Genomic DNA, 9603 nt, shown 5'->3' with positions numbered 1-9603 from the left:
AGATGTTCAAACAGTTAGGGTTGTGAATTTGTACTTAAATTTTAACTTATGTATTCAATTGTAAGAATTGTTGAATTCTAAAAATTACCCATGTGTTTCTCAACCTAATAAGTGTTTCACCCTTTACTTCTCTCTAACTTATTGGATTCATGCATTGTTAAATAACACTCTCATGAGATTTGATCCTGTTAAGGCATCAACCCATTAACCCAAAGGATAAACCTATGGAGCTCATGTGAATCACTTATTTTCCCAACATCCACTTTTTTGTCAGACAAGTGGTGTTTATGGGCTCACTTCTCAAGTTTGCAACCAAGAGATGTCATTATAATGAAGAAATATTCATGCAATTTCGATAGATGCTAGAAATCAAACTAATTCACAACCCCAAAATAATTTTCTACATCAAGGCTCCCATAACCCTAGTTATGGGAGTTTATCTACTCATCTCTATGTAAGAAATCAAAGATATATTACTGTTCATAAATGGCTTCATGAGAGTACTTACAAAAGTTACAATATTGTTCTTCTCAATTTTCAATGGAAAATATAAAAACTAATAATCAGATCTCAATCTCTAGATTCAAATCTCAATAAAAAGTATTACACAACTCTCAATAAAGGAGAAAGTATAAAACTAATGAACAAAGATCCATACTAAACTCTAATACTTGGTATTTATATGATTCTAGAATTGGGGTTTTAAAATTCAAACTTGGATTATCCGCTTCATGGTCGATGGGTCAAGCGACGGTTTATCACAAGGCTGACGGTCCATCGTTTAGACCATCGCTGGAGCTCCAGTGAGTCTATGTTCTATTATTGGTCAATGGGTAGGGCAATGGTTCATCGCAGAGCTGATGGTTCATCTCTTGGACTGTTGTATGACATTTAGTATTTTCTTTTTCTATTTTTTCACAATGGTTTAGGCCGACGGTTCATTGCATAGTCGAAGGTCAATCACCTGGACCGTCGTAGGCTATCCAGTGTCACTGTTTTCTATTTTTAGGCGATAGTTTAGGATGACGGTTCGTCGCAAGGACGACGGTCCATCGCCTGAGCCGTTGGTGATCTTTTTTCTTTGTTTTGCCTAGTTTATCAAATTTATCTTTTACATAGTTAAATGCAACAATAGTTATTTGAAAACACATAATTATCCTAAGCAAAAGGCCTAAAATATTCCATCAAAAGCCGGATCATCACTAACCGGTGCTGGTTGGTGGGATAGATTTTGGTTACTGGAATGTATACGACTTAGGGGTATGAGTCATATTGGTGGATATGGATTGTTTGATTCCTTGATTGAATCAGAGTGTTGGTTACTTAGATTGAATCTGAGTATGAGTGGCTCACCATGAGCTGTAAGCCAGGGTACACTACAAAAAAAAAGGTATTTCCCAACAAAATTTTTTGTTGCCATATATCGAATATTGTTGCCAAAAGTAATTTTGGCAATAATAAAAAAGTTGTTGCATTTCGTTGCAAAAAATGTTGATGCAAAAAGCTTTTGCAACAACAAAATCTATTGTTGCCTAAAATGACTTAACGCAACCAAAAATATTGTTGCCTTACATTCGAATAGTTGTGGTTTTTAAAAGTTTTCCCTACAAAATTTAATGTTGCTACAAATTATTTTTTTTACCAACAATATTAGTTGTTGCAAAAACTAAGTTAGTAGTTTGTTAGAAAACGTTTTAGCAACAATAATTTTTATTTCAATAAATCATATATTATTTGTACACCTTTAGCAACAATTTCTGAGTAGTTTCTACATATAGAATACATATTTATTTTAATATTTGTCACAAATATTGAAATTAAAAGTTTTATCAATTTTCAAAGGTCAATACATATGATTGATGCACTAGATATTTTACTTGTAACAAATATATACAAGGTCATAATATTCTAATCCTACTAATGATTTAAAAAAAGCTCTTCTCCCAGTGGCACTTGAATTGCTACATGATTTATGCATTCTCATCCTACAAAAAGAAATTAATTATATTTTGATAAAAGAAAATCAAAAAGTACACAAGTACACAGTGACTGTTGTTTATATACATAGTTACAGATAATATTTCAAAATGTTACAACAGGAGATGCTTTTTTGCTGTTGTGATCAACCTCTTGAGCATTCACGATCAAAAACCTGTTAAATTGATTTTAATGAGTTTAGAAGTTAAACATATAAGTAAAGAGAGAAGATTGATAATTGAAAATCATAGGCCAACCAGAGGGAGTTACACCATGGCTGCAAATTTTATAACCTGACTGCCCTGCTAAGATATCCGATTCCATCTAGCTCCAAAAAATCAATCAGCATAGCCCTATTAAAGACCTAGACTTGAACTTAGAGGACAATTACGGTCCTTTTTGTCATGCCAATATAATTTCATTTTCATATTTGTTGTATAGATTTTCAAAAGAACAATACAATACAGTTAAAACCACCATCAAAACAGGCTTATTCATCAACATAAAAGTGGAAAAGGGCCATTTCTGAAAAAATGAATAAACAAGTATCATCACAGGCTCTTTTAGAAAACATTTATTCTTTGATAGATTTTACAATTTTATGGATTAGATGGGAGGAAATACAGGTTGGAAGCTTCCATTTGTAACTAACACACTCATCGAAGCTTTACCCAACAATCCTTGCTTCATATATTTCCCTAGTCTTTATCTAATTCCATGGAAACACAACATTGGTAATTTCCAACAGTTAGAATTATAAAACCATCATAGAATTGTAATGGTCCGGCAGCCATGTAATGAACCATTCCTAGCCTAATATAGCATCACAGCTTCAGGTTAAACAATTATATTTTTGACAACTCTTTCCAATCCTTTGGTTGGAAATTCCCCTCTAAGATATGGTTTATCAAATCCTAATTCCATCTAGCTTGAGAAAATCAATGAGCATAGCTGAACTTAGAGGACAATTATGGTCCATATACATATAAACATTGGGGGAAATCAAAGAGGAACACTATTTAGTATTTTTAATTTTTTTTAATAAAATTAAAGATAAAAGAAGTATATAAGAAGCATACTACTATCAAACCTGGCCAAAGTGCGAGCCTCAGTATCTATCTTTATCGTAATTACCAAAATATAGCGATACGGCAGAAAGTCAAAACAATTTCTTTCAAATTTCAAAAAATTATAACATCTGATTGTGATTAGCCAAACACAAGCATTTTTAGCCTTTAAGAATCATTGATAACCCAAGTGATCTAGGAACTAACTTGAAAAATGGTAAAATAAGTTTTATAGTTGAAATACCTCAACACGAATATCACATAATGCTTTCAAAATCACCACACCGACTACAGGATGTAGTGCCCTATAAGCTTCAATTCAGCCCTGTAAATTCAAAGGTACTTTGTTAATATACACTAACTTTTTTTTTGATAAATACGAACTCAAACTATAAGCACTTCAAGAAAAACAATCTATGCCACTCATCCATGTGATGCAACTAAAGGTAGTTCCATCTCTGCAACCTGCAGAAGTTATCTGTTAGTTATTTAAGTATATGCATAACCAAATCTCAGTTGTTTTGATTAAATGGTAAGTTACCCAATGCCACCAATCTCTTAATTTCCTACACAAAATAGTAATCCATGTATTCTGTCCAAGTGCCATGCACGTAATTAGTGGGATTGCCTATAGAGATAGGGGAAAACAAAAATAAGAAAATAGAAACAACTCACAAAAGAAGAAAATGGGAGTGTTATACAAATATTAGTAAAGTTACATGGGATAAAAATGTATATATACATGTATCACTGGTGATTCAAATCATTGAAACAACTTTACTTTTTAGGAAAACAGGTCTCTAAAGCCAAGAAGTCACAGGAGATTATCATATAGTTAAGTAAAGCCTAGCATCTTTGTGGTCATTGTCTTTTTTTTTGATCAATTATGAATGACATAATCAATCCCACACTTAATTTAATTGAAGCATTAGAGTTGCAGATCTTGAAAGGGGGAAGGTTTTTAAGGTTCAGCAGAAATTAGTATCAGACGCATTAGCAATAATAGCAATAATGATCTTAGCCATTTTCTGCTCTATCATAAACATTGGACTTAGAGTTTTGGTGAAAACGAAAAGCCAAAAGGAGCCGTGCCGAGTAACATCTCACAGATCCTTACCTACGGAGGGAATATATATAGCATATTACAATGAGAGAACAATTAATCTTTTAAGTTCTTAACAATATTATGTGTATGAACAATAAATTACCTACCCAGTCAGCAACAGAATCAGAGGCCATCAGTGCCTCAAGGTCATCCCTATCGAAATATGAGAGTGGTCTCCAATTTATTCTTTATGGGATAATGTCTAATAGGCCAACTGGAACATACCGACATGTAGCTAAGCCACTCCAATAAAAAGTACCTGGTTATTTGCACTCCTACAATCATTTGGTGATAGCATTAGGAATAGATAATGATAATTTCTCTTCAAGAACTTCTCAGGTAGAACAATATTACAAATAAGGCAAATTGATCACTGTCCCACAAAGATGTATAAACCCCATGTTAGGATCATCCATATTTTAGGTACAACTAACTGCTAAGCTGGAAAGAGAATAATATATGGACCATTCAATATATATACCTCATTGATTCCCACTTGGCACTACCCATAACACAATAATTTATAATAGTTGACCTTTAGATTGGAAGATTCTATGTTGTTTTTAATTTCTATATGTTTTTCAATTCACTAAACTAATATAACTGATCATAAAATCTCACTTAGAGACTATGTAACTATGTAACAATGATATATGCCCGAAGCTTGACTATATTTTTGTGTTTTGTGCTTCCTACAATCTCCATTTGTTGCTCAAACTCCTTCTTCCCAGCACCTACATCCTTCAACCTCTACACAACCATTTTGGTAGCATCTTCTAATATCGCTTTATACGCCATACCAAGCATGTCCTACCCTAACTACCGAAAACAACTAAGAAACTTATTTGTGCACCTTAACTAAATTGATGGGATACGTATATCATATAACAATTAATATATTTCTAGGAAAAAAATACCTCAATTATGAAAGAAGTAATAGAACAAACCTTTGCGCAATTCAGTAACAATTTTGTAAGCATAGCAACAGTGGAAGCCATTGAAAATTAAAAGGGACCAATATTTGATCCATTAAACAAATGAAACTTAACTTCAATCAAATCTTTCGCTGGCATTTACAACAATCAATTAATCAATCATCCACCACACCATAACACCTTTTTTCCTCTTCTTCAACTCCGAAACCTAAATTCAAAAAAACAAACTCATAAAATTTTAAAAATAAAAAGAGATAGAAAGATAGAAAGTTGAAATAAATTAAGTGTACCTCTCAGTGTTCTAAAGAGCAAAGACTATTGTGAATTGGTAGCATTGAATTTGCAAAAACTTTGGTTGCAATTTTAAGGGTAGGACCAGTGGCATTAAATATAGTAGCATTTACACTTCCACCTCCTGGTTTTAGTCGCCAGTTAGTGACATTAGCAATCGTATTGCAGTACAAACCTCCTTCTGAGTAAAGTTTAGTTATTTTTCCTGCAAATGTAAAGAACCTTTTGAGTCAATATTCGTCTCTAAATCTTTAGCCTTGACAAGGGAGAGTATTTTTGAATTCTGATACAAATCCACCAAGACAAGCCTAGTATTTATAAGCTTATATACATACTCCTCAACCTTGTCAACTATTATGTCCGATGATTTTTCAAGAATTAAATGGAAATCTACTATAGAAATAGATGGAAATGCAATTGTGGGGGCATTTTCTAAGGAAATACTCCTGCGACCAGATATTTTTTTCTGTTCTTCAAAGCTTTCTCTAAAGCAATATACACCACGACATAGAACATTCAAAAGGATCTTTTTACTTGAGGAACTTTATTATACCTAGTTGGACTTTGGTATCTGAGTTTTTCTGGACAAAAAAGCCTGGTGGAAGTTTATCTAATGGACCAGGTGTAGTGTACTTATTGATAGCAGCTTGAACATCTTTTTTATCCTGGAAAATTGAATTGCCCAGTTTAATTTAGTTTGATAACCTCATTGTTCAAACATGACCCAGGTCTCAAATATTGCAATAATTCTCTAGTAATATCAATATTAGAGATTTTATATGTTATCAAAATTCTTTTAAAATCAAGAACGACAGAGAAATCCTTCTCACTTAAATACTAATTTAAACTTCAACCAAAATTAAACAAGGGTCGGTCCTTATTGGGAAAGGGGTGATTTTCCCCCTTTTTGATCCATTACGTTATGAAAAAATTATACTAAAAATTGAAGGAAACAAGACTACCTTACATGCCGAAATTTATTATAATAAAAAGTAATCCTAGATTACAAGATACAATTAAGAAGGGACTTACCATCTCAACCACCGCAAACTCAAGTCTAAACCTAAATCGATGAAAGAAGATTGCAAAGCAGAGTTCTATCTTGGATTTGTAATTGAAGTTAAAAGAAATCTACGCGCAGAGAGGAGATGATTCTTCCGGTACCTAAAATCTTCAAATAAAAAAGTTTCACAATTGAAGAGAAATTAAGGCATCAGACCTGAGGAACAAGAAGTTTCTAAACCCTTATCGTGTAAACCAAAAATTACTAGTCCAAGTAAAGAGGGAAATGGTTTTATAAAAAAAAATTAAAAAGGGGAGAGGGAAACTTTTGGCGCTTGTTGTTGGTGAAATTTTGATTAAAGGAATTAAATAGCCACAAATCCAATAAGTTGTTGAGAAAGTTGAGTATATTTAACAATGACATAATTACTTTTGGCAACAACAAAATATATTGCTGCCAATTCATTTAAATTTTATATTTTTAAAAATCATACATGAACTATGGCAACGATATTAAATATCTACCAATAAGAAAATATTTGTGGTTAAATGTTTCCAATAAATATATCAAGTTGTTGCTAATTGATGAGATTTAACAAAAATATCATAGTTGTTGCTAAAAGCTTAATGCCAATTCTATAGTTTCTTGTAGTGGTATGAGTCATACCCAGAACTCGTATGGTAAATAGTGTCTATATCTTTCTTGGGTTTAAATCTACCAGGGGTATGAATGTAGGGTATGGATCATATGATGTCAATATGACTTTGTTAGATGAGTCGTATGATAAAAAATGTTTGATCCAAGGGTTGAGGCCAGGATACAAGTGGAGAATACCAATCGTATTAGAGGTTACGACTCGTGTAAGTCAGTCGTATCGCTGTGATAGGATTTTGGTGAAACTTAAGTAGGGGTATTCTAAATATTTCCGTACTTATCCTAATAGGGTCCCATGACTTCTAACCTACTTATAAGGTTATATACCCTATTATTCCATTCATTAAAACTTAGAAACTCTTTTAAAATGCTACATAATTCTCTCAAGAGCTTTTGGGCAAGAAAAGCTAGGGTTTTAACTAAAGGATCAATTTGGGGCTTTTCTTGGTGATTTTTTTCCATCATCATCTTAGTTTAAGTCACCTTCTATTCCATCATTGTTAATTTTATCTAAAGTCATGGTTTTATGAATGTTTCTATGATTTTGTTGATTGTATGATTTTGGTTTTCAATTATGATTTAGGGGTTTTGATGTTAAATGGTTGGTTATGGCTTTCCATGGTTTTAATTGTGCTTTTATATGCATTAATGGTGGGTTTGGATAATTAGATTGCATAGGAATGGTTTAATGGTAATTGGAATTGGTTTTGGTCATATTATACCCCTAATGTGTTTGACAAAATGCTTATAAAGATATGTTCATTGCATTGACTATTTTAATGGAACTCTTGCAAGTTTTAAAACTTGGTAAAGAAATTGTGCATGGTTTAAATGGATTGGAATGGTAAAAGTCTAAATAGTTATGATTGTGGGGAACATAGAAGTCCTTTAAGTGGTTTAATATGGTAAATAGAAGGTCACTTAAAAGTCCCTTAAACCTATAAATGGTTGCCTATGGATGATACATGTAAGTAAGGGTTGGTATGACGATACCAATATCAATGACCTTGTTTTATAAATGGATAATGTTTTGTTATTTGGAAATTGGTTTTAATTGGGCAATAATGGTGGGAGGTGTAGCTCATATGTAGAAGGTGGAGGTTTTGGGGGACCAAAACTTGAAACACATATTTGCCGATATGAGGTTGGTCTTGGTGACTATGTGTATGATGTCAAACTATATTTGGCATATGTACTAGTCAGCCTAAGGGTTGTTTCCCTATTCATTTGGCTATACACATTGGGGCCCTTTCAACAGATAGGATAAACCCATATAACCCGTGGGTGGTTTAGGATGGCAAAGCTAAAAGCCTAGGTAAAGATTTTAAAGGCATGCTAAACCACGTTCCTTTTCCTGGCATAGTTATATATATATATGGTTGTTTGCATATTGATGATTTTACTTGGTTTTATAAATGGCATTATCTTATCTTTACCCTGAGATCATGCTAGGGTCACTCACTAATCCCGTTTATTGGCTGATGTATACCCACGCTATATAGGAACCAACCATTCTAATCCTCCTACATAGTGATTGACTTGGTATCAATATTTGGACTAAAGTGGTGAACTTCCATCCTTTTGAAAGGCTCTATTTCATCTTATGGATATTTCTAGACACTTTGATTTTATTTTGGGTATTTGTTTTGGCTATAGTTGGGGGCATATCCCAAACGAATTTAATAACTCTTTTGGACAGAGAATTTATGGTACTTTAATGGGTTGGAATGGGCGGGATCAGTATTGGTTTCGGCCTTGGCTTTGGAATAAGTCGGTGGGCTGACATCATTAGATGAGATTATTGGTTATTCAATTTTTGTAATGATCCTTTAGGTTATTTTCCATATTTATACTTATCTTTACCATTTGAGCTTTTTCATAGCTAACCAAAGTCATTTGTGACTTGTTGGGACCAACGGTTCAGTTGCTAGGCAATTTATTTGTTTTTAGAGCAAATTCCCTGTTTAGAAGTCTTTGCTGGTTCCAAATGGCCAACAAGCGATAAATTCAACAAAACATTCTTAGATAAAAATTTTGATTGTGCCATCAGATCTAAAATATTGATTTTAGTCTAGGTAGACCTTTGGTTCAGGTCCCAATGCACCCTAGCTCATTTCAACCTAATGGTTGGAAAGTTGAAAATTGGAAGGAATGGGTATGGGACCTATATTTGGTCATAACGGCCATAGATTGCAAATCCGACTTCGCTATCTTGTTTGGAATATTGATTTTAGGCTAGGGAGACCCTTGGTTAAGGTCCCAAGTCTCCCGAACTTATTTCAGACTATTGAGCAGAATTTATGAAAAATAACAAAAGTTTAGGTGTGGGCTTTACTTTTTGGCCTAAATGATATCCAATAGAAGTTTTGATAATTCTAATAGATTAATGTTCTTTACACTAAAAGTTCACTATTGGATTGTGTTATTTTGTATTTCGTATGAGTTCGGAGGATCAAAAACTAAAAAATGAGTTTGATATCATCTAGTGCAACCACGATCGCAGCCAAAATTATGCGATCTTAGGAGTGAAATTGTAGCCTGTGTGACTGCGATAACGCTACCTTAGAACTT

This window comes from Capsicum annuum, chromosome 9 (assembly GCF_002878395.1).
Source record: "Capsicum annuum cultivar UCD-10X-F1 chromosome 9, UCD10Xv1.1, whole genome shotgun sequence".
Classification (NCBI taxonomy): domain Eukaryota; kingdom Viridiplantae; phylum Streptophyta; class Magnoliopsida; order Solanales; family Solanaceae; genus Capsicum; species Capsicum annuum.
The sequence above is the reverse complement of the archived record's forward strand: the minus strand, read 5'-3'. Positions refer to the sequence as shown.